At 42.5% G+C, this 7,432-nt stretch overlaps 1 long non-coding RNA gene across 1 annotated transcript; it reads left to right on the forward strand.

Moving 5' to 3' along the window:
• The first annotated feature begins 287 nt into the window (after positions 1 to 287).
• LOC309376897 lies at positions 288 to 3,978 on the forward strand. The gene is made up of 2 exons (XR_014171326.1): positions 288 to 802; positions 3,816 to 3,978. It is a non-coding gene; the product is annotated as an uncharacterized lncRNA (long non-coding RNA).
• The last annotated feature ends 3,454 nt before the right edge of the window (positions 3,979 to 7,432 follow it).

The following is a 7,432-nucleotide window of genomic DNA, read 5'->3' on the forward strand; positions in this document are numbered from 1 at the left end:
CCGGGGGGCGTTGCCTTGTCCGAAACCTAGGGAGGTAAGGGCCTCCGGCACGCCCCCGAGCGGTGACACCCGTGGGATCTTAGTTGGCGTACTTCAACAGGACTCCCACGGCTTGTGGACAACCCTTCCCGGTCTCCATGCCGGGTAGTCGATAGGAGCCAATGCCTAAGGCCAATACCTTTCAATTCTGTAATCAATAAAGTTGTGGCCTTTTTATGCCCATTAACCTTAAATAATGTGTCCAGTGTCTTCATTTCACATGGGGGAGGGGACTTGCCACGCAATCCTGTGATGTAGGTCAGGCTGCCCTCCTTTCATTTACTCCACCATTTCTTTTGCCTTTTTAGTATGCTTCAGTCACATCTCCTTCTGGGTATAGAATATAATTTTATGGATTGATTTCCATTTGACGGACTTTGTAAAATGCCCAATTGTACCAAATCTCTTAGCCATTTCCAATAGAATGCTCCTCACATGCCTGTCTCCCTACTTGGACCAATTCATTCCATAATATAAAGGGTTATGTGGGTGACAAGCCACTCACTAAGGCATGTGGTTTTTTTTTTAAAAAAAAGATGCTGTGAAAAAAGACAGCCACTATGTCTTCTGAACAAATCACCTCGGTGTACAATTCCTTCCCTTTTCAGCTTTGCTGGACTGTTCCCTCTCAACAGTCTCCCATTAGCTGATGGAGCCACTTAACTTTATTAGGCCAGAGGAAGGCTCTGAAGTGGCGTTTTATGTGTGCAGTCCAGCCTCCTAGATGAACGCCGCTATGCTGGCACAGAAAGCAGGATTCAAAGTAATACAAAGCGCTCTGTGGTATTTCGTGTGCTGGTTGCTTATGAAGGGAGGGGGAAATGCTGGAAATGCCTTTTCTTTATGTGAACAGTAAAATGTGTGGGGGATCTATGCAATTGAAGTTCTTTCCCTGGCATTAAAGATTTGATATGCTGAGTAACAGGTGCTGATAAAGACAGATTTAAACCTTGATGGAGGCTATTCAGCAGTTTAAAGCACACATTGACCTGTCAACGATTTTATAAGGGCCTGCAGCTATTTTTTTGCAGTAGTTTGGTCCAAGGATTTTTTAAAAAACTGGGGTCACTGTCCTTCTCTCCCTGCTTTGAGGTGCAGGAAATTCAGCAAGCATGGAGCTACAACACATGACAAACCTGCACCACTACAGCTCCCATCATTCTTGACCATGACCACTCTGCAAAACAACTGTGCTTGTTCTGTGGAGTACAATTAACCCAATAATCAACCTTTCAACCTTCCTCCTAGTTTCCAAGTCAGTGACTTGAGTCTTTTTTGCTGGAGGTCCTCTGGTGGCCTTAAAATAACAGCTGCACATATTATTATTATTATTATTATTATTATTATTATTATACCCCAACCATCTGACTGGGTTTCCCCAGCCACTTTGGGCAGCTTCCAACACAATATTTAAAATACAATAAAATATCAGACATTAAAAACTTCCCTAAACAGGGCTGCTTTTGGATGTCTTCTAAAAGTCAGATAGTTGTTTATTTCCTTGAGATCTGATGGGAGGGTGTTCCACAGGGCGTTCCATTTGCCCTTTTAGGCAGGAGGAGGAGTGGGATGAAGCCATTGCATGTACTATTCCTCCCCAGGCCCCCACAACCTTCTCCACTTGTTGTAGAAAGCAGCTTCCCACATAGATCCCATCTGGGAAGAAGGAGGCAAAGGGTGAGTTTCTGAGGAAGAGTATAGGAGGCACAAGAGCTGAATGGCTGAGAACAATGTGAAAGGGATAGGCAGGACGCCTGGTTTGCAAGTCCTTTGAAGTGCAGAATTATGAGATCCCACCCACCTCCCTTCAACATATCTTGGGCTTTGAAAGCATACAGCAGCAAACCTGCTAGGTGCCTGGTGGCAGGGGTGGCCCAATACATATTGTTGAAGATACTGGCAAGGCCTCCCTCCATGTGGATCTTAATGTCAGGTGGCTTCCACATCAGCTCAAGCCAGAAAGGTGGCAGCTCTGCAAAGGAGTCTCGGTGGGCTCCTTTGCCCACATGGCAGTGTTTTGAATTGTTTCTTCAACGCAGTCATCCTAAAATAACTCCCTCCCCCTGAACGCTAAAAGCATGAATCCCCTCATGGTCCCTTGCCCTCCCTTCCCTTCAGCTAGACTTTAGTCTGTAGTGGGGATAGGGATGGGCGAAGATAATTTACATTTTCCTCAGGTCTATATTTTTCATATCTTCAGTTCAGCCCTTCACATTCATACATCAGTTTGACCTTTCTTAAAAATAAGTCCTCATGAATATTCACCAGCATTTCGGTGCAATTTTCTAACATGCACATTGTTTGCTTCATGTACATATCTTTGCAAAGCATTTTCCCTATGATTTTTGTTTGTTTGTTTTACTTTTACCAAGGCAAATGTGTTTATGCAGAATGGACCCTAGTATATGCATCATTGCGCCTATGATTCGGCTGGGGAACTCCACTGCAAAATTCAGAGAATTTGTGAATTTCAGAGGAAGGTTGTATTTCAGTTCTTGTGCAAGTTAGGTAGATTGCTTTTGAGTATGAACTGAATTAATTTGTCACCATCCCTGTGTGAAAACTAATGAGAACAGCCTAAGGAACAAAGTTCAGGGAGATGGTGGTTCATGTTTGAATTTTCAGTACATAATCTAGGCGTGTGTGTCGGCTTCGTGCATGGAGATGTGTCAGGGCTGAATCCTGTACTCCTTAAGAGCTTTGTGCTACTTTTGTGGCAAAAGCTACTGAAGTACACATTAAGTGCCCAACAAAATGCCGCTTAACCCCTGCCTCACCCCCATTTTCAACTTATAATGCCATGACATATAAAAATAAACACTGTTTATTAGTAAGTTAATGGTGTTAACATTCTCCCCTTTGAATATTTTCACAACAGCAGGAAGGCTTCCATTGGTAATAGCCTTTACAACCTTATAACCTCTGAGCTGCCTATTCAAACTTGAACAGCAAAGGTGAAAAGGAAAAAAAAGAGAAACAGAGGGGGGAGAAACACACACAATTGCTATTAACTGAACTGCCTTGTCCCAGCAAATTAAGTCATTCATCTTTAAAGCACTTTAATGTCTGCTGAAATCATTTAGACTTGTCAACATTCTCTAACTTCAACTCAAGAGCTTGAGCTTTGGTTAGAACACCATGACCATAAACAATTTTTGAAAGCCACCCATTAGCATTTCTCAGAAATTTGATACCCAGTATATATATTTAAACAGGTTGACTTTCTGTCTGCTTCGTTTTGTATCACACTCACATCCAGTGTGACGGGTCACTCACGGGTCTTTGGATTTACATCATTCTGACATCAGTTGCAGGCGGCATGACAGGAGGGCAGGAAAAGTGAACAACTCCTAAATTTGCCCCTCTGCTGTGGAATGCTTTCCTGAAGCAGGAGCCATCAATTGCATTCAGCCAAATTCGGCCAAATTCTGAACCAAACAGTGCTGATTGAGGCCAGTTTCTGCCCTGTCCTGATCAAATTGAATCAGCTACAAATTGCTAATAAGCAGGTGGATCAGGTTGACCTGAAATGATTTGTAGTGATTTGTGCCAATTTGTGAGTCAAAACAAACTTTCAGAAGCCAGCCAGTCTTCAAACTTTCTCATTCCTTATATACTCAATCAATCACTGCAGATGAACACCTCCTGCAGGCTCCATTTTACCACATGAGGCATTCCACACAATACAGGAAGTAGGCCTTTAGTGTTTGTGGCACCTACCCTTTGGAAGTCCCTCTCCTTAAATGTTAGACAGGTATGATCTTTTGTCTTTGCAGCACCTGCTGAAGACCTTCCCCTTCCAACAAGACTTTGAAGTTGAGATCTTTCCTGGCCAGAATTGCAATTCTTTTCAAGATGTTTCGTTGTTATATCACCGAATTGCTGCCCTTTCGAAGGAAAGGGTGGGATGCAAATTTAATAAAGAAATGTTGTTGTTGTTGTTGTTTAGTTGTTTAGTTGTGTCCGACTCTTCGGGACCCCATGGACCAGAGCACACCAGGCACTCCTGTCTTCCACTGCCTTCCACAGTTTGGTCAAACTCATGCTGGTATCTTCAAGAACAGTATCCAACCACCTCGTCCTCTGTCGTCCCCTTCTCCTTCTGCCCTCCATCTTTCCCAACATCAGGGTCTTTTCCACGGAGTCTTCTCTTCTCATGAGGTGGCCAAAGTATTAGAGTCTCAGCTTCAGGATCTGTCCTTCCAGTGAGCACTCAGGGCTGATTTCCTTCAGAATGGATAGGTTTGATCTTCTTGCAGTCCATGGGACTCTCAAGAGTCTCCTCCAGCACCATAATTCAAAAGCATCAATTCTTCGGCGATCAGCCTTCTTTATGGTCCAGCTCTCACTTCCATACATCACTACTGGGAAAACCATAGCTTTAACTATACGGACCTTTGTTGGCAATAAAGAAATACACTGCCTTATAAGAACTTTGCTTAATGAGAACTGCAAGGCTAGCCTAGAATGCCACCAACCCATCCAACACTCTCCAATCACAGGAGTGTCATATTGCCTCTGACATGCCCATGCTGAGCTCCCTTCAGCCTTGCCCCTCCCTCCTCTTGGTAACTTGCATGAGGAAGCCGTCAACCACACCTGTCTGTACCAGCCTGGATTGCACCGTGGCTATTCTCTCTCTGATATGAAGTGGAAGGTCATTGCAAATGGATGTCCAGTTGCAGAAAGCCTGTTCTTCAGCGGCAGAGCACATAAATTATACGAGGGATCTTAGACAGCAGAACTTGGGAAGCCCTCTGCATTAGATCTTTAGGAGCTGCTGCCAGTAAGGGAAGATTAAGTTGGGTTAGTTGGACCAGTGGTCCGATTCTGCACAAGGCAAGTTCAGAGGAGGAGGAGGGGGAAAGAAAGGATTAGATTGATGTGTCTGGTGTCGTTCAGCTTTGGATATGCTCCCACGTAATAAGACCCAGAAATAATGGCTTCCTATCTCGCTGAAAAAAGGAAAGGAGGAAAGTGGTTGGCATGTTTGGACGTTTCAATAAGAGTGAAATGATGGCCAATTAAATATAAGCTGACATTCAAACAGAGCAGTAAACTGTTCATTTTAGATTACAGTATTTTGCTGAACAGTGAATTGTCATGGAAATATAAACAACATGTCATTGATCAGCTCCAAATGTGTTGGACTGCGCACATATTGTCGTTTATTTGTGAAAAGAGCTTCGTCACTCTGCAGTCTGAAGAATCTTTGTGGTGTCACAAGTGCATTTTGCCGCTGAAGCAAGACCTAATTTTCTTCACATTATTATATGTTACTTTCCTATTAATGTATTTAATTGCACAGAGTACTGGGAAGGGAGCAATCAATACTCTTTTATATAAGGCCAAATGAGAAAAGAGTGGTAGGTTCTGACGGTTCATAGTTAAAAATATTGATGGCAAGTAAGTTGGGTGCATGATAGGGAACCAAAGCTGTAAAAGTTTTAATTAGTGGGAACATAATTACAGATAAGAGTTTAATAATAAAGGCTACTCTATTAGAAAAGGTTTTTGTTCAACTACTTTTGCAGATTTAAAAAACAGTCCTTCCCATCCACAAATAACTTCTAATTCATGGCTAATGCTAACATTTATTTATTTATTTTACAAATATAGCATTTGGGTTGGGTTTATAAATGCAATCAGAGGTTTCTGGGTGCATCAGCATCAGCTTCCAAGGTATTAGGTACTGTCTATAAATTAATTTCAAACTGAGTTCCCTTCTTTCGGTTGAGATGGACTTAAAGGGTGGTTTAGACCACAGTTTAGACCATCGGTTAGGGTTTATTTCATATGTACTCAAATCTAATGCCCCCTTTTTGGGGGGCAAATTGCATTGCAAAAATTAGATTTGATGGCACATTTACATTCATCAGCAAATACTTTTTTGGTTTCAAGGTTCTGAAAATTGAGGAGCACATTAGATTTGGTGGCACAATAGACTTGAGTAAATACGGTATATCATGCTCCCATTGGTCTTTGATTGCGATGAGAGATTTTGCAAGGTCTTGCAGTAGTATTTTGTATATTGTGGATACCATCCCCTTGCTATGTTAACTATGAAAATCCTTTAATAAAAACAACTTTTTTTTTGGGGGGGGGAATGTGATCAGAGGCATGTCATGCAATTCTACTCAATATTGATCCAGAGCAGATTCTAGCATATAGTTAGCAGAGTTAAAACCTAAACACATTGCAAGATTCCCCCCAAAAATGGACCAGAGGCAATTGTATTTCATCCAGCAGAGCTTTACTGCTTCTGAAGGCAAATGAGCACAATGCTCACAAATCCAACACATTCAGCATTGGCTCTGTCCATAAGAAACCCAGTTGCAGCAGACTTACCTTACAATAACTTATAATATACCGTAACTTATAATAAGACTAAACCTTAACACTATATACAGAACACCACACCAGAAGGAAAGAGAGAAAGAAAGTGAAACCCAGGCTCCTTCTGGGCTATTATTATAGTCAGCATGACCTTGAAGGAAGAGACAGTGCTTTAAAAATAAATTTTAAAAAATGTTTATGGGTACTCTCATCTTGAAATACTGGCCCTCAATGAGGCCAAACTTTGATTCACAAAATGTTTAGGGGTTTGTGTACCCCTCCCCCCCCCCCGAAGAAAGCACTGGGAAGAGATAACAGAACCAATTTAAACCAGCTGTACTCAGCTTCTCTGAAGGAATAACCAAACATCTGCTTGTTTCTTTCACACAGAGAAGCTTCCAGAACCCTCTTGAACTAAATAGAATAGGAAATATCTCTACACATCATATCAATACTTTCTGTACTAAAAAAAATGCAAACTGACAAGGCATTCTTGCTGCTCTTCTTGCTTATCTATGTGGCTGGTCACCTCCCAAGAATAGAAGCTGCAGCTCAAGGTCTTCTTGCAGTTGAAACCATGTGCAAAAGCACCCCAGTTGTGGGTCAACAGTGCATCTGTGCATTGGTCTTTCACATGCCACCTTGCTGAAAGATTCCCAGATGCTCCCAAGTTCTTCACATGTCATCTACCTGGAGGTGAACACTGTGGCACATGGTGCCAGCATCACATGTCTGTCATGCTAAGGTGAACCTGCCTACTTACGTATGGCCTTGGCTGACTGCTTCTTCCCCACAAAACCAGAAATTAGCAAGCTCTGATTCCACCCGTCATTGGCTCCAGCAGCTGTTGGTCTCCCTGCCTTCTACCCACCCAGTGCCACTGGGCACTTACCACCACTGATCAGAAGGAGCATAAGGAGAGCATAAGAAGAATAACTGCACTTCAGATTGCACAGTGCTAATTTGGTAATAAAATGCAAGCAGTATGAACGCCACAAGGAGCTGGGTTTCCAGTAATCAATAACTTGAATTCTTCCTCCTCCTCCCAATAGAACAA

This window comes from Podarcis melisellensis (assembly GCF_964234715.1).
Source record: "Podarcis melisellensis genome assembly, chromosome: 1".
In the NCBI taxonomy this organism is placed as follows: domain Eukaryota; kingdom Metazoa; phylum Chordata; class Lepidosauria; order Squamata; family Lacertidae; genus Podarcis; species Podarcis melisellensis.